The following is a 23,951-nucleotide window of genomic DNA, read 5'->3' as shown; positions in this document are numbered from 1 at the left end:
AATTTAACGCTAGATACTGAAGTAACTCAGTCGTGCTTTTCTCAGAGACCCTCTAGTCATAAAACTCCATAAGACGTCTGGAGTGAGTAGGGATAATATCCGCCATAGCTGAGTAGGACGAAAGTCCTATGTATTAGGTGTTTGGTTTTGTTCCGCGTTGAAAGGATACAATGTTCCAAAATATTGTGCACCTTATCTTTGTTCCCTTGAAACTTGCTCTGCATTTTTCATTTCAACATGTCATAAAACGGCACAAACACCGATGCTGGTGAGGCCGTAGCCGACCAAGTCGCAGCAGCTTTTAATCGTACAGGTTTTCAAGAAACCGACGAGGATGCTATAAACATCCATCCAAATTTAAGGAGAGCCATCACTCTAAAACTTATAAAACATGGCCTAACAGCAAGAGGTGGTAGAGCAGTTTTCGTGATAGAGGCACATGAATCTCACCAGACAGAGGTATTCTACTCATGGATAATATTCCCAGAATCAAATCCAGTAACATACTTGTTTCACTTCTACAAAGAAGATGAACCACCTGAGGAATATATTCCTTTCGAGGATATTGTAATTCCACTCACATACCAGGAGCATGAGCTCTGGTTTAAAGGCGCCCTAAAACATTACAATCACATTACCAGGTTCGGTCCACTAGGTAGACCAGGAGCAACATTGCCGATTTTAGCCGGCTACACACCTGACCCTGACATTGAATCAATGAGGAATTACTTAAAAACATACAAAAGCTAATAGAACTATACAGTTAAACCACATCTGTCTGAATGTCCTGATAAGGTATTTTCTAAAAACACTCCTACCTCTTCTAAAAAGAAGTGGGAAAATATCAAACAGAATCCCAAAGAGAAGCGTTCTCATTCCCGAAGCAGGTCTCCTCCACAGAAGGAGCCCTCTGAAAGGAGATACAACCTCAGGAATAGGGATAATTTGAGAAAACCTGACAGATATCAAGATAATGATACACGTTCCTCTCGTACCTTTTAGATATCATCAAAGACGTCCGAAAGAAGAGGACGGTCAGAAAACAAGGAAGAACGCGTGAAATCCAAAGACGATCAACACGTTCAGAAAAATAAAGCAAAACCTAAATTCTCTAAGAAAAGGGTAGCAGGTCTGAAGATCAGACATGTCGAGAATACTGAGAACCCACTCAGGAACGGAGAGTGGGCCCAGACCATGCTGGACACTGCAGCAGAAGTTTCAATAGCTCGCCAGAACCTGAAGGGACTTCTGGAGACCGTGGACTTGAATGAAGACATACAAGTTGAGACTGTAGACACCAGGGTTAGTTCTCCACATAGGTTGTATGAAATAACACTCCGGATGGAGGGAGACATACCAAGAAAAGTGAAAGGACTCTTTTGAGAGCATCTTTCAAAGGGTTATGATATACTTCTAGCAGAACAGGACTGGCCACCAGAGTTTGTCAGGGAGTGCCCACATGGTGAGGCCATCATTATGCCTGCCTTCTCCAACCATATTCCAGTTCATTTAAAATATACATTAGCCAGGAAATGGGCAGTAGCCCAAGCCCCAGCACTGTACAAAAATCATGTAGGATGGGATGAGGACTCACCTCACCATGAAATCCAACCGACTGCACAAAGGCAGTACCCAGTTAAGCAAGAAGCTACAAAAACAGGTCAGGGAGATTTTAGATCAACTTGAATATCAGGGGGTGATTGAAACATGCACCTCATCAATTAACAATCCTTGGTTTCCTGTCTCCAAACCAGACAATACATATCGTTACAGACACTTAAATTCTTGTTGCAAAACATTTGCAGTGCAAAATGCACACAGTACAGCATTAATGAATAACATTGTGCGTAAAAAATATAAAACCACATTAGACATTTCAAATGGTTTCTTTTGTCAAAATATTGCACCAGAAAGCAGATATTTGACCGCTTTCTCAATAATGGGGACACAGCGCCAATTTTGTCGACTGCCCCAGGGATTCAAAAACAGCCCGGGGTTATTCTCAGCCAGGGTAACAGAGTTACTACAAACTTATGACGAGGCATTGTCATATGTCGATGATATCTATATGACAGACGATGACCTGGATAGGCACTTGAACAGGGTGAGCACCATAATATTGGGCTTCGCCTCAGAGGGTTACAAATTCAACTTTAAAATGTCAAGAATTGCCCACCTTAACGTCCTGTTCCTAGGATATAAACTATCAAGTGAAAACATATTTTATTCGTCAATTTGCATATATAGCGCAGAGTTCTGCACACCAGAGGCATCTGCCGAATCAGACCATACTTAACCATGAAAGCAATCGACTTTTGTTTTGCTAAATCAACAATGCATAACAAGGGCACATTAAATGATGTAGAACCCCCCCCAACTCCCTCCCTCCATCACCCCCCCTGATGATCGCACTAAGTCCACATAATCTTGTCCACAGCCTTGATGTAAAATTGAATAGTCCTAACATGAGAACACACACCCTCCCGGCCCCCCCCTCCCCTCCGTCTTTACAGACCCAGAAACTTAGCCCGGTAAATGAGGCTCCACTATCGCTGGCGGCTCCAACCATAGGCCCCGATATTCCGCCCATCGTTTCCATATTCTATAATGCTTGCGCGGGCATCCCCTGGCGACAAAGATAGGTTCTTCCAACACCATGCAAAAATCAAATCCATTTTTCCAGGCAGCCACCGAGGGGCCCCGCGCTGCCTTCCACGCCTTAGCAATGTCTCACTTCGCCAGTGTGAAGCCTAATAACATGAGATGCCGTTTGTAGACATTGCCACCTATCCCCTCCATAACATGAAGCAGGGCCAACTGCGCTGTACGAGAAAGCTCCCATCCCAGGACCTCGGAAAGGCATGTAAATAAACCCCTCCAGAAGTGATCCAGAGATGTGCACCGCCAAACCGTGTGTATAAATGTACCCTCCTCCCGAACGAAGACACTCTGGGGAAGCGATCAGCCCCGCCCGCCACAACCGTGCCCTAGTAAGATAGAACCTGTGGAGGTATTTGAACTGGATCAGGCGGAGTCGCATTGCTATAGCTGCCCCCCGTGGGGCTGCCAAGGCCTCCGTACAGTCCTCCTCCTCCAGACTGCCCACGTTTCCCTCCCAGTCCCACCGGAGTTTCTGAAGTGTGAAGGAGCGGTGAGTGACCAGTGACTGGTAAATTCGAGAAATCTTCTTTTCTTTTAAGTCCCCCATAAAAACTTCTGCTTCCAAAGGACTAAATTCAGGGAGGGACTCTAGACCCTGCAAGGTGGGGGACAGGGCGTAGCGGAACTGGAGGTATCGATAAAATTGTGACTGAGGCATGAGGAACTCCTTGTGGAGATCCCGGAATGGCTTTAGTGTCGTGCCCCTCAGGATATCCCCCAGGGTGGAGATACCAATGTTGTCCCATCCCCGAAAACCTGGAAAGGCTGCCAATTGGGGCAGGTGCCCATTATTCCACAAAGGGGTCTCCCGAGTCAGGACATTTCACCAACCCATATGCCACAGCGCCTGTCTCCAAATTGAAAACACCACCCGTGTGGCTGATGGTAACGTACCCCGCAGCTGAGCCGAGTACAAAAGTGTATGAAGTGTGTAGCGTCCCATCAAGTGCGAGGCCTGATAGCATGAGAGAATATCCAAGGACGCGAGGCCTCCACAGTAGGTGGACAAGAAGCATGTACGCAGAGCCACGCGCACCTTTCCCCGCCCCCCCACAGAAATTGCCCAAGCAAAGAATTCACCAGCCGGAACCATCTAGGCGGGATCGGGTACGGGTGATTCTGTAGCTGGTAGAGAAGCCGGGGAAGTGCTACCATCTTGAATATTGCCGATCTACCGACCAATGTCAGAGGCATACGGGACCAAGACTTAAGGTCTGCACGTACCCGCTCCCACACTGGTGCCAGGTTTCGCTCCCAGGCAATTGCCGGTACGTCCGAGAGAAACACCCCCAGATATTTCCAGCCTCCTGCTGCCGACTGGATCAAGGACGCCCATGTGCCCATTCTCGTCCGATCCCCCAGAGCCCACAATGTGGATTTGCGGGGATTCATGTACAGACCCGATGTCTCCCCAAAGACCTGCAGGATACGCAGAAGCCGTGGCCCCATCCTGTCAACTGCAGTAAGAACGAAGAGGGCATCATCCGCGTATAGCGCGATCCTATCGGACAGACCCGGGGCCCATTCAAAGCCCCGCATCTGTGCATTCATGCACACCCACGCTGCCAAGGGCTCCATGGCTAGGGCGAATAAATATGGAGACAGGGGACATCCCTGCCCTGTGCCCCTTTTAATAAAAAAGGTGGAGGAGGTCGCGCCCGTAACCCGTACCGACGCCGTCAGATCCATATACAGGAGTTTTATATAGGAGAGGAAGCGTGGGCCCAGATTGAGTCTGCTTAGCAATGCGAAGAAGTAGACCCAGCTCAGGGAGTCGAAATCCCTATCCATATCCGCTAAGAGAAGTGCCGCCGGTTCCCCGGTCTGCCGAATAGCTGCGACCGCCGCATTTGCCCTCCTAATATTGTGTCTGGTTGCCCGGTCTGATCACGGTGTACAAGTGTAGTAATATGGGACAAGAGGCGATTGGCCAGCGCCTTTGCCAGAATTTTGGCCTCCACGTTTAAGATTGATATGGGGCAGTATGAGGCATGCTGCTCTGGGGGACGACCAGGTTTATGGAACACCACCACCTCCGCATGTCTCCAATCTGGGGGGAGCAGGCCTTTTTCCCGGGCCTCTTCCACCACCGCCCGATAATGCTGGGCCAACTGTACATTATAGCGGCGGAAAAACTCACTTGGAAACCCATTGGATCCAGGTGCTTTCCTGGGGTTGAGCTCTCCCAGGGCCGCTCCCAGCTCCTCATCCGTCAAGGGGGCCTCCAGCTGATCCCGCACCTCATCCGACACCGCTTTGGATGGTAAATCTGTTATAAACTTATCAATGGTGGACGCCGGCTGACATTCCTGGGTGGCATAGGGATCCGCGTAGTATGTAGAAAAGCTCTCCGCTATGGCAGGAGGGTCTGTAATCGGTGTTCCCGCAGAGTCCAGAATTCCCGAGAAGACCTAGGAGTGGAACGTGCTCTGACAAAGTCGATGCAACATCTTGCTGGGCTTGTCCCCCCATTGGTATATCCTGCTGCGCGTCGCCAGCCAGACCTGGCATGCTTCGTCCATCAGTAGGGTGGCATAGGCCTGTTGGGCAAGAAGCAATTGTCGCACACACTGGTCACTCCCTGCTTCTCGATTCTGACGTTCGAGTGCCTCCATGTCCGCCTCTGCGCGAGTCAGTTCCTCCCTATGCTTCCTGCGAGACGTCGTGCATCAGGATATGTCTGCCCCACGGAGAGTGGGCTTCAGCGCCTCCCACAGAGTGGCGGAGCTGGAAACGACCCCTCATTTGTCATCAAGTACTGAGCGATTGCTTCGCTCATGTGAGTCCCATATTCTTCGTTCTGCACGTGCCACACTGAGAGGCGCCACCGGAATGGTTGCCTCCCCCTGCCCATATAGAGCTCAATGGATACCGGAGAGTGATCCGAGATACCCCAAGGCTAAATCTCTGCCGCCGCCACCGTACCAACCATCGCCTGGGGATCGAAGATATAGTCAAGTCTAGAGAAAGATTTGTGGACCGCCGTCAGGTAGGTGTATCCCGGGAATCACCGTGGGTGCGCCACCATGTATCGACCCAGTCCAGCCCCATTACCAATGAATGTAGTTTAGTGGGACGACCGCTCCTGTGGCTACCGCCAACCCTAGTCCTATCTTTAACCAAGTCCATAACGTAATTCCAGTCCCCGCCCACTGCGGACAGTACAGCTGGCATATCGGCCCACAGGGATTGCAGCGTTTCTATCAGAGTCCACTGTGGGGTGGGGCGTATACACTGCCCAGCACCAGGGGGTCCTCTCCAATCTTACCCCAAAAAAACAGATAGCGCCCCTGTGTGTCGGTCCACTACGATGCACAAGGATCGCTACTCCCCACGAACCCCTCGTAAATCCGGAGTGGAAGACCTGTTGGAACCCATAGCGTTGCAAGCAAAGGGCCTTCGTGCCCATAAGGTGCGTTTCTTGTAGCATGAGAACATCGGCCTTCGCCCTCTTCGCCTGGTGGAGTATGGCCCCACGTTTAATTTTATCCAGGGCCCTGCGTACATTCCAGCTAATAATGCAGAGGCTGTCCTGGTTCACCCGACCTCTATCGGGTACCCAAGCCATGAGGGGGTGCATCCTCTTTCAGCACTGATGGCGAGCTGTGGCGATGGTCCATGAGAATCTTGGGGGAGAGGGGGGTTAACTTTAAAAGCAGGCAGCGGATTTCCCCACTAGACGACCGTACTTGTAAGAAATGTAAAGATGTAACATATGGTTAAGTGGCGCCGCCCGGCCTCCGGGATGTGGGCAGTACGGCTGTGTATACCGCATGGATGTATGACTAAGGGGGGCGAGAAATCTGCGTTAATGACATTTATCCTGAGTGTTACACAGTATATTTGGACCTGCAATAAAAATGGTTTGACAAAAAAAAAATGGCGAGCTGTGGCGATGTATGTGTAGATTGTAACAGTGCGATCGGTGAACATAAACAACCCTCACCCAACAAACCCCCCACCCCATACCTCAAGAACGCTGAAGTATCTGTCGCGGTAGGGCTAGTCCCCAATCCCCAACGGGGGGATGGACACTGCCCCACCAGTGGATCCCTAACTCACAGCCATGTCTTCCTGGCATGCCTCCCACCAGCACAATCCTAGCGGAGAGACCAGCCCACTTCAGGACTCCCCGGAAAACATCCAATATGGCTCTGCAACACCTCCCTGATATCATATGCTAGGGTTCCAATGTCTGTTGCCCTGGTGTAGGGCCCCCCCAAGAGGAGGTACCGCAGGACTGAGAGCGCCGTCGGGATCGTGATCGTCTGTTACTCCTCTGCCGTTGACCTCAGGGGCCCACCAGAGGCGCCTCACTCGAGAAGAAGTCTGACTCTTCCAGGTGGCGTGTGCGCCCTCACCCGCACTGTTTCGTCTGTCCACCTGAACACTTCCTCCGGTGTGTTGAAGAAGTGGGTGCGAGAGTGAAAGACCACCCGGAGGCGAGCCGGAAACAACAGGGTGTATGGAAGCTTAAGGTCTCTCAGGCGGGCCTTTGCTGCTATGAACTATTGACGCTGATGCTGGACTTGCCTCGTGTAATCAGGAAATATAAGGATGCGTACATTGTTGTAGAGCAAAGGTTCTTTAGCTCGGGCCTGATTCAGTACCGCATCCCTATCCAGATAGTTTAACAGTTTTGCTATAACTGGCCGTGGGCGAGCCCCCACCGGGGGTTTCTGCATAAGTGCCCTGTGGGCCAGCTCCACCACAAAGCATCGGGACATGGCCTCAGGGAGAAGCCAGCTCTCCAGCCACTTCATAAGGAATCGTTCCATGTTACCCTCTTCGCAGCCCTCCGGAAACCCAACAAATCGGAGGTTGTTACGTCAGGCCCGTCCCTCTGCATCCTCCACTCTGAGCGCAAGGCCCTTCTGGACAGTCTCCATCGTTGCAACCTTCTGTTTCAGCACAGTGACATCATCTTCTACTCCCGAGATACGGGTCTCGGCCTCGGTGATACGGGACACTGCATTGCGCAGGTCTTGTCGCAACAGCATAAAGTCCGAGCCAACTGCCCCTATTTTTGCATCCAACATGTCCCTGGATTGGGTGATGGCAGCCATGAGGGCCGCGTTGTCCGGCATGGCCCCCGGTTGGCCCCCAGAGGCTCCAGCCGCCGCCCCAGAGCCTGTAAACTTGTCTATGCGCCCCTGCTTGGTCGTGCCGCTGCCACCTTTATCTATCATCATGGCTGCCTCTTGAGCTAGCCCCGCAGGCCCAGAACGAACCGGGTATGGCACAGACGCGTAGATCACCAGCTCCCACGGCCCGACCCAACCACCGAATGGGCACCGGCTAGCAGATGTCCCAATACCCAGGCCAACAGGGGGCCATGCCGGACCTTACCCCGCCGGGGGCCCGTAGACACGTGGGATCGGTCCGACCGACCGCGAGGCGATGGTGCTACAGATTATTAGGAGAGGCCCACATGCGTCCCAGTCGAGTATCCCTACCACTGGCAGCAGCAATCACCAGCCCCATGGGCCTAGCGGATGCCCATGCGCTGATGTGGGTGCCCCCACGGGCCTGGAATGGCTCTGGGGTAAATGGATGAGGCCGAAATCCAGATGGCGGGTCTCTCAGCACCTTTCCACGTGGCCCGGTTGCGCCGCCGGTTCCCCACTGCTGCGGCGGGAGAAGGGAAGGGGGGTGCCAATGAGAATGAGCCAGCTGTATGCGGCGTGACCGACCGCTGGCTCAAGCGCCCCCGTCAGCCCAAGGCCGCTCCAGAAGGAGGTGAAAGGATGGAGGCGAATTGTAAGTCTCTTAGGCACCTCCACGCGGCTCGATTATGCCGCCGACCCCCCTCTACTTTGCTGGGAAATGAGGAGGCACAGTGAGATGCAGGCCCTCCCCCCGCGGCCCGACTGACCGCCGGCGCGGGAGCCCCGAGGGCCCATAGCATCTCCAAGAGGGGGCAGGGCAGCTGACAGGTCCCCCGGCCTCCTCCCACGCGGCCCGATCCTGCTGCCGATCCCCGCTACAATGCCGGGGGGAGGGGCACCGAGAAGAACAGGCCGGCCGCCCCTATCGCCAACTGCCGTCTCCACCGGGCACCCCCACTGCTAGGGGACCCAGCCCCAGACCGCAGCCCTCGCCATCCAGTGCCCCGCCTCACCTTTGCGGCCCGGTCCGGCTGCCGGGTCTCTCCCCTCTGATCCGATGATGCCTCAGGCCGCACCGCAGAACGGCGGCACAGCGCCACACACCCCGGTCAGCTGGTGCAGTTCTCAAGGAATAATGGACCCCCCCCAGCCGCTGACTGCTCCGGCGGGCTGGCCAAGATCGTCACCCGTCTCCCTGTCGCCTCCGGTGACGCTGTGCGCGACTCCCCGGCTCCACTGCCGACCGCTAGGCCTCTCCCCTGCCGCGATACAATCTCACCGCCACAATCGGCCACCGGCTCCCAAACTACACCGGTTGATTATATGGCCAGTGCGGCGTTACAGAGACGTTGAGATGAGTAAGTATAGATCCAGGAATTCAGGATATAAGTCGGATATTCGGCAGGCTGGACAGAGCTGGCTCAGCACATGTCCGCCATGTTGGCTTGCCAAGCCACGCCCCGGCAGCCAACTTTAGAGAAAAGTGCGCGCTGCTCCAACCTCCAAAAACACTGAAAAATTTACAGTCGATTCTAGGTTTCCTGAATGTTGGAAGAACCTACATTTTAAATTACGCAGAAAGGGTTAAACCTCTCTACGAATTAATCAAACCTGATTTTAAAATCATACATTGGACACAAAAACACACTGAAATTTTGCGTTCACTTCAAACAGACATGTTAGCAACGAAACACCTGCAAACACGCGTAAACATACGCAACTTAGTGATCTGAATAATTCCCGGTCAATGCAGGTTCACCTACTTAACTTTTAACGAAGGTGAAAAAGTACCAATTGCATACAAATCCCACTTGCATACACAAGCAGAAATGAAATTCTGAAAGCAGTTCGAACCGCTGTAGCAAAAGAAAGAGCCCTAGCACAGCGGAAACGCATTATGGTCGTGACTCCTGTACCAGCCTTAGAGGCAGTCACAAAGGCTAGCATTCCAAATGCAAAAGCTTTACATCCAAGATGGATACAATGGGTTAATTCTTTTGCTGCAACTGATGTTGAATACGTTTTTGATCAATATTTAAAAACACAAGCATTCCTGCAATATGAACACAAATGTCCTCTGTCTTCTGAAATCCTCCCTCTTGACCAGTACGAATTTATAATTTATACTGACAGATCTGCACAGCCCGCTACGGAAAGTAAACACGCTTACAGTGCAGCGTGTTCTATCGTTAAAGGCCGCATGCGAGATGGCAAATTCAGACCAATGGTCACAAAAATCCAATCTCTGGGAGATTGTACAGCTCAGCGAGCTGAACTACAAGCATTTAAGATGGCACTTGAAAATACAGATCGCCAATTCCCCACACTGATAGTGTGCGATTCTTTTTACTGTGTTCAATCTTACAATGAATATTTACAGAATTGGATTTAAAATGGTTTCAAAGATGCAAAAGGTGGCACAATCAAGCACAAATTGGTTTCGGAACAAGTAGTTCAGTTGCGAAACGGACTACAAAAGACTCACGTGATACACACGCTGAGTTGCCAGTGTGATGGCGTTCACATTGAAGGTAATTCATTGGCTGATGTAGCCGCGAAGGAGGCTGTGCAAACGGCTTCAGTAGCTGCAATCACTCGTTCAAAAACGAAAATAGACAGAAATAATAATGGCTATCAATGCATCAAGCAAAGGCAGCGGTGCGGCATTACCTAAAAAGTTTCCACTCAAATACTCATATATAATTGATGCGAACAATGTTCCGTTTGCTCGAATCCCTGGAGTGGGGGATAGAGTAATACCAAACATGGAACATAGACTAGGGCTAATCCTAGCAGCACATGAAGATCTTGCCTCTGCCGATGCAGGTGTTTCCGCCACAGTAGCATTATTAAAACAAAGGTACTGGTGGCCCGACATTGGAAAACAGACTAGAAATTATGTTTTGGACTGTGAGATATGCCAGAAGATGAAAGTCTCTACTGTGAAACGTCCTGCGCAGACACCCCTGTTAATTTCAGATAAACCATTAGCTTGTGTTTACCTGGACCACTGCGGTCCCTTACAAAGGGATTTGAACTATAAATATATCATGGTCGCAGTGGATTCGTGCTCTAGGTTCCTATGGATGTGGCCTCAGCGCTCGGCTGACGCTCGAACTGTTATAAAAGATTTGCGAGTCTTTATCGGCACATATGCAATAGGCACACTACATTCTGTCCAGGGTCCAGCGTTTAGCTCTAGGGCTTACAATGAAGCCATGGCCAGTCTGGGTGTAGCATTGCGGTATTCTTCACCTTTTCATCCTGAGGGAAATTCTGTTGTGGAAAGAAAAAACCGGGACATAAAGCAGTCTATAACAGCTAGGGTATTAGGTTCGGGTGATGGGTGGGTCAAACATTTATATGGGGTACAACGCACACTTAACAACTTGCCAAGAAGTTCTGTAGGGGGTGTCACTCCATATGAGGTCCTGTTTGGGACTAGACATAGATATGAAAGGCACAGTGGTGGAAAACAAACAATTTGATATCAAAGATCGTTTGGCTGTTCTACAGGACTTAAATGATTTAAGAAAACAACAAAGCAACGTGATCCTGAAGCCAACCATCACTGAAGAATATCCGGCCGTCCCAGCAAGGCCTGTCTGGATCCCAAAGCTTGGGGATCTAGTCAGAGAAAAGATCTCGGAAAAGAAGGAATTTGAGCCTTCATACAGACAACCAGTACCTGTCCTAGCAATCCACGGATCAAGAACAGTACTTTTGCCGCCCCTTGCTGGTAAAAAGGAGAAAAGATTTGTGCCCATCGACTTGAACAAACCACACTATGTGGCCGATACTGAACAGTAGGCCAAGTGAACTCCGCCAATGTGGCAGACGCACTCCTCTAGCTACAATCCAAGAGGTTCAAACTGAGAGACTCATCACCTTTGAAGATTCGACAGTAAGAAATACAGGACTAAGCAACAATGCTATGGACCTTGTACCTCTTGAGAACCCAAATAACAGTTTGTCCTGATACACATGTCTACAACGAAGTAACATGTGATCAACTGGTTCCAGTAAATTCAACAAATCCTGATGCAATTCCAACCATTGACAGAACTGCTTCTGGCTATTTCATGAACTTTGATACGTTTTCTGAGGATCCCAGCGAGCCTGAAACGACGCCAGTACAAAGAACATTCAAAGAACAAGCAACAGACTTTTTTCAACTCTTGAAGAAGACTTATCTGGTTTCACCATGGACTGAACTATGGATTGTTTTGGGAATATTCTTCTTTCTACTTTGGTTAGCTCTGGTATTCATTCTGGGCATGCTGATTAATGGAAGATATATTCAAATGGACACAGCAAGTAAAAGAGTGAACTTACTTCTCCAGCCACACAAATCATCCCATCGTGAAGCAAGAGACTTGTCTGCAGTGAACATCACAGCGATTCCTATACCTGATGGTATAGTTTGGGACAAAATCGAATATGAAATTTTTGGCCCATCAGAGCTTTTGAAGATTCCATATTTATTTAAAATTTTATTATGTGACTTTATTACCTCCAGTACCTTTTCTGATGATTGGGACTTCTAGACTGTTAATAATATGATGTCTGATCTAGAGATGTCAACTGCATTTATAATAATGAATATTTACAAGGTTCATCAGACTATGAACAGCTGTATTGTTATAACCACTACGGTCATCATTTCTTGCATAAAACTGCAACACCTAGAAAAGTATTTATGTATATATAATCAATGGTAATTGTCCTACGCCACCAAAGGGTAGCTCGAAAACATTTGCAATTAAATTTCCATATTCTTCAGGGTTTAATATCTCGAATGCAGAGACATTTTACTTTAAGAATGTCAATAAAACAGGAATGAAAACTATGTTAGCGAATACCAAACAGATTTATTCTACAGCCTTTATTACCCAACTGTCTAGAAAGGGTCGCGACTTTTGGAAAGACAACATTGAGACAAAAACTGTCTTGGGTACTAAAGACTGGCAAGTTCAGGGAATAGAAGCTTTGTTTAGCGCCTGTATCATCCCGGAGTAAATTATGTTTTTGAACGACACTGTCCAACAAACATCATGCCTTGGAATAGCCAAGATAAAAGACATGAACACTCCGTCTAAACCTGCACTTACAAGTGAAAGCACTACACAGGGCGAGGTCGACGTACATACTATTTTGAAAAATAACAGATCAGATCCTGAATGGAAAAAATGGTTGCTCTGGCCCTTAGACACAAACAACTGTCAAGATAGATTCCTGAACAAGACACAAGGTTTTACCTTTCATAGGCCAGACCCACGTTATGTCCAAAGACAGCATCTGGGGGTAGTAACAACTTACAGTGTAGGGAAACTTTACCTTGATTGGCTACAGAAAGCTACACTAGAGGATGTAAAACAACATTTAACTTTACTTCAAGAAGGCGCAGACCTTAAGAGAATTCTTGCTAGGTCCAAGAAAACCGCATCAAAAACATTTCATATATGCCGGTATCTACGCTGCTTATAATGAAGCATGGAAGGTCACCCAAGCAGAGACTGCAGAACGAATACGAGAAATTGATCGTATTAATTTAGAGAAATCTCTTTCTGTAGTAGACAATGGGTTAACGACTCTGTCGTCCAGGATATATTCTTTGGACAGCATTGTATCCTCTGTCATTGACATCATGGAACAAGACTTGGTCATGCTGCAACATGGTCAGTCACAACTACGTTCCATCATGCTATTAGGCTGGACGCTTCAAAATCTGCGTTCTGGCTATGTGCCTTGGCGTTTAATCAATACTACGTCACTGTTTTCAGAATTCAATCTCACTGATAGACAGATCAGGATGGCACAAAGGGGAGCAGACTATACGGTGCTGAGCATTGAAAAACTGGAGAAATTACCATTCACAGTGGCAGAAAAACCAGCTACTGAGTGGATCATACATGGTAAGATTACAATGCCTGTTACGACTTTCCATTTTCAGTATTGTCTAAAAAATATACCAGCAGGCAAATATGAAAGGTTGGGTAAAGAATACATCAAGACATCCTGGGATTTACCTTACACACACAGATGTTAGAGTGGGGGACGTGAAGTGTTTCTTAGCGGTGAAAACTGTGAACACGAACTAAGCGGTTCTCTCCTTTGTCAGGGTATTAACCTATACGGGGATTGTTATGGTTCCACTACAAACTTATCCTACCACCTGCACGGTTCACCGGCAGCAGTGAATAATCCAATCTTTGGTCAGCTTTAAAATGGGAGTTACATTATGTTGAATGATCACAGCTGCTGTGGCATGCTGCCAGGTATCCCATATCTAGTAACGGTTACATCCAGGGTTACTTGCTGTATGCAAGTCTTGTTTCCACAAATAGACATAGTCAGGGAGTCGCCTTTATGGCCTTCACTGAATATCTCTTCTATACGAATTGATACTCTAAGCAGGATGAAAGCCATTCTTTTACAAAAAACTGTGCCTTTGACCTCTGCCAAAGAAACCTATGACCTCCAAGTCGCAAGGACTTCAGCAGAGATACATACCCTTTTGTATACAAACTGCCCTGTGCATTTCTCAGAAATGTTAGGTCGTATCTTAAACATGTCTGATACGAGCGGTATTGTACATGTATTTAAGAACGTGTGTGCAGGACTGTTAGCACCTTTTCAAGCAGTCCTCGAAATTTTTCCAAACTTCGTGCACTCTGTGTTTGGTGCACTGCCGCTCCTTTTAGCACTCGTTGCAGGGATACTATTTTTGCTCCTACTGTTACGATATGGCAAGCCAAATCACCAGCGACACCCAGTTCACCATGGAAAGAACTCTGTTGGAGATGAGGTGTCGTGAGCGCATCGTCCAAATTCTGGGTTTACCCCGTCTATGAGAATTAAACACCACTTGGTTTCTGTCATTCAGACCAATCTGTTCTACGCTGCCTGCTATGCGGTGAAGAATGCGTGCTGGACATTTGTCTGACACTCCCATCAGTCATGCCTACGGACATCGATACTCTGCTGGACCCGATAACGGCCCATGCTATGTGTTGTCCCCAGCTGCTACCAATCCTGATGGCGGCATTCATTGAGATCTCACAGACGTAACACGCTACTGCTGAGGTATGAGAGGAAACACCAGGCGCGCAGGTAACATCCAATCCGGACATTGCTGATGCTTCCAATGCCGAAGGCGATAGTTTGCATATCTGTGCCGTTGACATTCTACACAAGGTATTCCAACTCTCACCCACAACGGTAGACAACTTGTTGTCTACAAGTTTAGAATATTTTATGTTTTCTCCATCCCCACACACTGACTTTTGCTTCAAGCACACACTGTTCCGGAGAGACTCTGAATTTGGCCTTCATTCTTTTTCAAACATGCTACTGACTTTGGAACTTTTTTTTCTATGATTAATGGGTTTTTTTCTCCAAATTTGTATTTTTTCATTTTTTGGTACAGTAATCTGCTCATAGTAGAACTATTCATAGAGAACAGAATTCTTTGATAACACTTCCAGACACAGTATGCCACCTTGTCATGAATAACAAATTGACTTGTGTAACCTGATATGAAATGGTATCCGCCCTTTTTCTTCTGTATTTACGAGCCATTTCATCACATGAATGTATCCTGGTTCATTTATTTAGCATTTCAATGTAATCCTATGCTTAGAATGGAACATTGCCTTTAATATGTACAACACTTTATGCATAGCAATGGTTTTATAATGTATTTTTAGAACATATGTTTTTAGCTTATTTTAGCAAACCCATGCGATACTCTGTTTTAAGATATGTTTAGAACGTTTAGGATTTAGTAACGTCGTTCATAAGAAACTGGAGTGGGTGTTGTGTGCAGATTTAGATTCCGTATAAAGGTTTCCCGATTTATGCCCTTATATAGGTACAATTCACATTGCCCTTATTTGGACATAGAAATTCGGCACTTATTTAGACATTGTCCGTATAAACCAAATACAGGCATGGCCACCTACATCCGTCCATCCACGTCACAACTAATTCTTGGAAAACCACACCCTTAAGCCTTTAGGAATTTCCCTCAGCTTGAATATTGATTTCTCCAAGAACTCATTAAGTATGCATGAACATCTATTCCTTAGGGGTTCATTCATAACGTTCCTCTGCCCGACGTTTACATCAATACTTACATTCCTAGACACCTTCAAGGTATAAATATACCAGCACTTGCCGTGGCAAATTGCAGTTCCCTGAGGATTCGATCCAACCCAGACTATGCGGTTTGCCATGGCAAGTTCGGAAGGAGATCGAGTTCCAGCCTGATGCACTGACCTGACGCTGCCATCCTCCTCTCAGAGAATCCAGCTCCAGTGCTCTCTGACTTCCCTTGCGGGGGGTTAGACTATCTAGTCCAGAAAAGAGATTCCAACCTCTCTCATTCTCAGGTATGGAGCTGACTAGAACTTAGAGAAACTTTTAGCAACTCTTGGCTAAACTAAAATATAGCTAGCTATACTTTAGAAATAGCACCTACTTCAAACCTCGTACTGCACTTAGGTCAGGTACACTGGGGTAGAACAATTTAGAAGCATCAGATGAGTTATCACATTTTAGCGTTATGTTATTTAGGTATGTATTTTGATTAATATATGTCATAGCTACAAACCATGCTATTGCAGTATTATTTTATCTTACTGCTAACCTCGTACATATTGTACCTCGCAGTCTGTCTTACGATTGTAGCAATTCATATCTCTTGCATGAGAAATAAGTGTTCAATAAACCCTTTTATTTTTATTGAAACGCCCATCTCTCTATTTCTGTGCAACCCTGTAGAAACGAAGCATGCACGATTGACTTAGTGAAACTGTTATCTATTGTTTCCACGATTCTGAGACTGTTCCGATTCTAAAGGGAAACAAAGTTGTCATGTTTATGCGGTTGTCAGAGACTAATCCCTTCTTGTATATTTGAGCAGTTTCTAGTGACCTCTGAGTTAGCTGGCACACACAAGTAATTAAGTTTAATATACTCGCTAGAGACATACTGACCTTAGTCCTATGTCAGATCTATAGTGTATGTTATTCCAATGCGCAGAGCCTATCAGGGATATAGGAACTACACTACAGCCCTTGAGGGTCCGGTTGACCCTTTCAACCAGCCCATTACCTTGGGGGTGGTAAGGAGTGGTGAACTTGTATGTCACACCGGACTCCTGCCACAGGGACTTCATATACTTGGAAATGAAGTTTGTACCTCGGTCAGACACCACCTCTCTAGGAAACCCCACATGGGAGAAAATTCCCATCAGTGCCCGTCCCACCACGGGGGCTGTCACTGTCCTGAGAGGGATGGCTTCTGGGTACCGGGTGGCATGGTCCACCAAGACCAGGATAAACCTGTTGCCCATGGCTGTCTTGGGGTCCAGTAGCCCCATAATGTCAATACCCACCTGTTCAAAGGGGGTGCTGACCACAGGGAATGGCTGGAGAGGAGCCTTTTGCTTCTTCCCACTCTTTCCACTTGCCTGGCAAGTCTGACAGGTCTTGCAATGAGTGTCTGAACTCTTGCGCATTTGGGGGCAATAAAAGTGGGTGACAAGCCTCTCAAAGGTCTTGTCCTGCTTCAAATGTCCTGCTAAAGGCACACCATGAGCCAGCCCCAGTAAGAAGGCTCTGAAACACTGGGGTACCACCAGCACACGGGCTGACCCAGGCTCAGCAACCTTAGGCTCACTATACAGGAGACCATTCTCCCAGTAGATCCAATGCGATCCAGACTGATCACCTGCTGCCTGGTTTGTAGCCTGGTGCCGCAAACCCACAAGAGAAGTGCACTTTATCTGCTCTTCGCAGAACTCCTCCCTGGAGGGTCCTCCTTCCTGCTGCCAATGGGTCATCTGAGGCAGGTCCCGTAGTTCAGCTACCTGTTCCCCTGTAGGCTCTAGGGCATCCCCCTCAAGGTCTGCCTCCTCCTGGACATTGGGAATTTCGGGGGCCGGTTTCCCACTCCCCCTGCCTCTTCTCTTCAAGGCAGGCACCTGGGCCTCCCTCTCAGGCTCCAGGTCTTGAACACCCTCACTGGCTGCCATGGACCGTGTGGTCACACACTCCCAGTCAGGTAGACCCACTATCTCCAAATGAGCACTTTGCTCCAACTTAGCCCAAAGGGGAGCTCTCCAAATCGTTCCCCAACAAATAGTCAACATGCATGGTTGTCCTCACAGCTGCTTGAAGAGTACTAGAGCCCCCCCCACCCAAAGGGAACCTGAGCTACCTTGGAGCGGCTCTCTGTGTTATCAGCGGCAACAACTGGGTAAATGCATTGGGGACCACCTGCTCTTCAGACACCAGGTGACAGTTGACAGCTGTCACACTGGCTTCGGTGTCTCTCGGAGCCTCCACTCTATGGCCATCGATGGTTACCCACTGCCAGTACTTCAGTACTTCTTAGTGTTATCAGGCAGCTGGGTCCTGTGGACCACCTCACAGTCTCCTAAAGAGACAAGGGACATCTCTGCGGGACTCCACCCACCTTGGGCACCCATCCCCCCCCCCCCCCCCCCCCAGGGCTACACTCGCCATCTTTCGGGGTGGTGCTCCAGGGGGGGCCGTCTTTCCATACTGTGGGCACTGGGGATCAATAGACTTATGGCCCACTGCACCACACTTGAAGCCCCTCAGGGGTCCCCTATGAACAGGTCTACCTGTCGGGGCCCCGGGCTTCTTCTCAGGGGGAGGCTGGGAACCTCTCCCTTGGGGATTACTTTGGGACCCTTTCTGGAACTCCCTCTGTTTACCCTTGCCCCCCCCCCCACTCTTCTGCTGGGGACCCAGCCCACTCTTGGTGGAGTCTTCCACGTGACCCTGGGGACCCGGGTGCACACCCAGCGGTCCGCCTCCTCAGCAAGCTTCCTAGGGTTAGCCTGCTATCAATCAGGTGCTGGCGTAGCTCTGGAAAACAATTACTTGACAAGTGCTCCCATGCAATCAAATCAAAGAGCGCCTCAAAATCATTCACTTTGCTACCCTTCACCCAACCATCCAATGCTCTGCAAAAGAAAGTGACATATTCTACCCAGGTACTTGACTCCACCTTTTTGCAATTTCTAAACCTCTGCCTATACAGTTCAGCAGTCAACCCATACCTGGACATAAATGCTTCCTTCATGTGACTCTAAGAATTGTGGACTTCAGAAGGCAAGTCTAACAAGGTATCCCGCCCCTCACTAAGGAACCACCCCCACAACCCCGCTCCCCAATCCTTCTCAGGGACCCGGTGGGAGGACATAGCTACCTCATAGGCCTTGAACCACTGCCCAATATCATCATTCTTATAAAATTCTTTAACCACATCCTTAAGTATATACACCCTTGCTTCAACAGTCATGGACGGTGTGCTGCCACCAGAGGGAGTAATCTCTAAGCTTCTAGCTTTTAACTCCAACTCCCTCAAATTCCTCTCATGATCCAATTGTATCCTCTTTTCCTCTAGGGCCAATTTCCTATTCTCCAAATCCAACTGCCCACCCAACTTGAGCTTGGCCAGCTCCATTTCGTACATCCTATTTTTCTGCCTGTCCTCCAACTCCTCTGGGGACAGGCCTATGGCAGGAACACTGTTACCTACTGGGGAAGTTCCTCTCCTCCCCCCTGGACCCAATGTCCCTTTCAGCTGCTCATCTGCATTTTCATCCCCTTCCTCATTCTCAGGGGTATTCCTTGCTTCCACCCAGGCCCTCATAGCAACTTTAAATCTCCTGCAGAAGTGCTTTAGCTGTCTCACATTGCAGCATTCTAGTTTCTCCACTTCCCAATTGTCGGGGCCACTTGGCAGTCCTTGGCAAAAATAGAAAATCCCAGGAAAAACAATCTACCAAAAGTATGTGGTTGTGTTTTGGTCTGCACTAGTAGTGTTCACCAATCACTGTACATGAGTCACAAATACAAGTCCAGAATCCTCACTGCTGACCAACAATGTTAGATTTGGGGGTCTCTAGTTGGCAGAGGTAGGTACCTTTGACCAAATAGGGACCTTTGCGTCTAGTCAGGGTAAGGGGGTACACTCCTAAAATAACCCCTCCTCACCCCCTTGGTAGCTTGGCACGAGCAGGCAGGCTTATCTCCGAGGCAGTGTGTAAAGCATTTGTGAACACATACAGTAACCCAGTGACAACACTACAGATGGACACCACACAAGTTGTAGTATAAAAATAAGTATTTTATATAGACTTAACACTAGACCACAAACGACAAAAATCCACAATACTGTACTTCTAAAATGGTAGAAATAGCATAGTTCTCTTTAGATGGTAAATGCAACACTTGAAGTTTAATGTACCTTTGGATGCGTAACGCTATACAACGAAAGTGTTGCATGAAAGGTGATGCGTCGGTTCTTTACACGCAAGAACGGTGATGCGTCGAATCGACCCGCAATTCCGTGATGCGATGATCCGGTGCAATGAAACAAAATGGCGTCTTCTTCTTGATGCGACAACGATGCGTGCACGCCGGATGGCCGTGCGGGGACTCAACAAATCTTCTGAGCCGCGACAGGCCCTGCAACACGCTTCTCCGGTGATGCGACAGCGTCTGCTGCGACGGCGACACTCTTCTCCAGTGATGCTAGGTGCTTCTGCGATGTGATGCGACAGCGGTGACACCCTTCTTCAGTGATTCGACGACAGTGGCTGCGGCAGCGACACGCTTTCCCGGAGATGCGACCGCGCCTGCTGCGACGGCGACACTCTTCTCCGGCGATGCGAGGTGCTTCTGCGATGCGATGCGACAGCGGCAGCAGCGACACCCTTCTTTAGTGATGCGACGGCTGCGGCGGCGTCACGCTTCTTCTTCGTGCGTCGCGCTTCCAGCTCCTTGCGATACGCAGTCCCTCAGAAGGCCCAGCACAACAGCAGGCACTTCACAAAGAACTCAGGGGAGCTGGGTGGTGAAGCCTGTTATCCCTGAGACTTCAGCAGGAGACAAGCTCAATTTCCAAGCCCGTGGAGATCCTTCACAAGTTGATGAAAGAGCACAAAGTTCCTTTCTCCTTTCTTTGGCAGTCAGGCAACGACTGCAGGCCAATCCCTCAAACAGCACTCAGCTTAGGGATAGTCTCCGCCATCAGTTTTTCTCTGGTTCCTCTCCTCAGGAAAGGTTCGACTTGTTTCCCAAAAGTGATCTAAAGTTCTGGGGTCTGGGTCCCCCTTTTTATACTCATATGTTCTTTGTTGTTTGAAGGAAGGGAGACCTTTGCCTAGTTCAAACCAGTTCTGGTCAGTTCTGGAGCACTTTGTTGACAAGACTCCTTCTTTCCTTTGACAGTGTGGGCCAGGGACATCAGACACAACACAGGGGGTGGAGCCAGCATTGTGGAAGGCAGGCACAGCCCTATTCAGGTCCCAGATGCAACTCCTCCCACCACTCTACAGCTGATCTCCTTAATCAGCCTTGTGCTGACTCACCCTGTCTCCTGGAATCCCCCAGCCCCTGTCACTCACAAACCAGACATGGAATACACAACCTAGCAGAGGCAGGCTTGGACAGTTAGGCAAGAAAATAACTACTTTCTAAAAGTGGTATTTTCAAACACAGAATGTTAAAACCAACTTCACTAAAATATATATTTTATCATTCTGAGTGCAGGCATACTAAACTCGAATTTCTACCATGTTCCCTGGGTCAGTTAGGATTACAGGATGTTATAATCAAACTGCCCATTCTGGCCTATGGGGAACAGGTAGCCTTGCAATAGTGAAAAACGAAAATGGCTGTAATTCACTATTAGAACATGCCACACACACCAGGGCATGTTCTATCTTTTACCTACAATGCACCCTGCCCTTGGGCCTACCTTAGGGATGACTAATATGCAGAAAAGTGAAGGTTTAGGGACTGGAAGTGGGTGCACTTGGCCAGTTATCATGGCAGTAGCAGACTGTACACAGGCTCTGCAATAGCAGACCTGAGACACACTGCAGTGCAGCGTACTAGGGTCTGACACGTAAGCCAAACAAGCCAATCATGGAGTCACTAATCCATACATCAATTTACCATAGGGAGCACTTGCACTGTGGCACTGAATAGCAGTGGCACAGTGCCCAAAGCATCTATAACCAGCAAAAACATATGAGGCAACAGCAAAAAATGGAAGGGCGACCCACGCCAATGGTGCCAGGTCTAACATGTTCCCTATGGAATCAACCCTCCTTGGAAAAAGGGAACTTGAAGAACAAGTTACTTACGTTCGGTAATGATATATCTGTAAGAGACATACATTAGTTATAGAGTCCTTACCTTAGAATTACCCCCAGGCGTCAGACTGGATCCGGAAACATTTTCTTCAGCAATACCCCTGCGCGTCGGTAGGTGGCGTCAGTCGACTCCGCGTCCATCGGCGGCATCGTCGTCGCCGGGATGACTACTTAGACGCTGCCCCTGCACGCTGACGTCAGTTCTGACACGACTTTCCAACCCAGAAGCGCAGAGCCATGAAAGACACTGACCACTGGTGCGCCACACTAGGGCCTACAAGGGAGTCCCTATCCCTGGAAGTCAGTTCGCAGAGCGGGGAGGATGGGTGGGGCAGTAACGAATCTATAAGTAATATATGTCTCTTACAGATACATCATTACCAAAGGTAAGTAACTTGTTTATCTGAAAGAGACTATTAGTTATAGATTTCTTACCTTAGAATAGATACTCCAGCAATACCAACCCCGGAGGAGGGACTGCGAACCAAGTTCACACCAGAAAGTCCTGGAGGACAGAATGGGCAAAGTAGCCTTCCCTCCGGGCTTGACTATCCAGGCAATGATGTCTGGTGAATGTTTGCATAGAAGCCCACATGGCTGCCTGGCAGATATTGATAAGCGGGACTCCACGTGACAAAGCAGTCGTTGCTGCCGTAGCTCTAGTGAAATGAGATTGGAGCCCCACTGAAGGTTCCTTTTTAGCTAAAGCGTAACAAATCTTGATACAAAGGACTACCCATCGAGAGATGGTATGCTTTTGCACAGCCCGACCTTTCTTGGCACCCACATAGCCAACAAAAAGTTGATCGTTGTTGGACCTGGCCCTGCTTGCAGGGTTATCCCGAACTTTTTCGCCTTTCCTCCTACCCCTTTTTGCTGTATGTACGTGATTGAATGCTGCACAGTGGTGTGCAGAGGTTTATTTTCACCAGTGAAGGAACTGTCACTTTTAAAATGGATGCCATTGATGTGTGCTTTGTGCCGCCTGCCTGCGGTGGGTTGACCGTCTAGTGTTCGAAGTGACAGGGTGCTCTACACCTCCCCCACAGTGACAGTTGGGACTGGAACTGCCGGGAGCCATCTAGAAGGTTCTGGCCCTTTCTGGTAGGTGGGGTGAGGGGTGTATATATTGGGGGGCTGTGCCTCCATGTGACAGACTGTGCATGGACTTTGCTTGAGAGGGGACGCCTTGCCAGGAGGTACCGCCGCAAGGGCCTGCGTGCTGGCCCATGTGCCCATCTGTACCCCTCTACTGTCCACAGGGCTGGTGATAGATTCTGCTGTAGTGGAGACTGATGCGCTAGCAGGATTGCCATCGTAATGGAGGATGACTGTTCCTAGGAGCTGCTGCTTCATGTCTGGTTAGCTGCCCTACTTCCTGCTGATCTTGCCCTGCATTAACTGTGTCCTGGCCCCTAGCGCCCTGTGAGCGCTATATTTCAAGGGACTATACTTGCCTGCCTGCACCCTAGTGCCTCTCGAGCGCTATATTTGAGGTGCCGGAAGAGAGGAGCGCTGCAATCCTGGTTGGCCTGCTGTCGAGCGCCTTGGGAGCGCTATATTTGGATTGACTGTGCTTCCCTGCCACACTCCAGCGCCGTGTGGGCACCATTCCCTACATTGCCAGAAGAGGAGCACTATCCTTTGTCCCTGAACCTGGTGGTGCTGTCTAGCGCCTATTGAGCGCTATATTTCATTACCCTAAGGAGGTGAGGAGCGTGGGCCCTGCAGCGCGTGTTGCCAGGGAGAGCTGTGTACTTAAAAAATAGCGAGAGCCTACCCTGCGTGTGTGCCGCTTCCAGACGCTTGACACTGCAGTGGGTGCCTACCCTGCGTTCCAGCATAATTAGAGACCCAGCGGGTGCCCACCACGTGGTTTTATTGCCACTGTAAGCGGGAGCCTACCCCGCAATTGCCTGCTTATTAAAAACCAGCGGGTGCCCACCCCGCAGTGCACCACACTTGGGAAACTGCCCAAA

At 48.9% G+C, this 23,951-nt stretch overlaps 1 protein-coding gene across 1 annotated transcript in view; it reads left to right on the top strand.

Moving 5' to 3' along the window:
* The window catches only part of LOC146788818 (exocyst complex component 1-like), a 1,992,459-nt gene that overhangs the window by 687,225 nt on the left and 1,281,283 nt on the right, over nt 1–23,951 (top strand). The gene's annotated exons all lie outside the window — the stretch shown is intronic.

Source organism: Triturus cristatus, chromosome 10 (assembly GCF_964204655.1).
Source record: "Triturus cristatus chromosome 10, aTriCri1.1, whole genome shotgun sequence".
NCBI lineage: Eukaryota > Metazoa > Chordata > Amphibia > Caudata > Salamandridae > Triturus > Triturus cristatus.
This window is presented reverse-complemented; position numbering and strand designations above follow the sequence as displayed.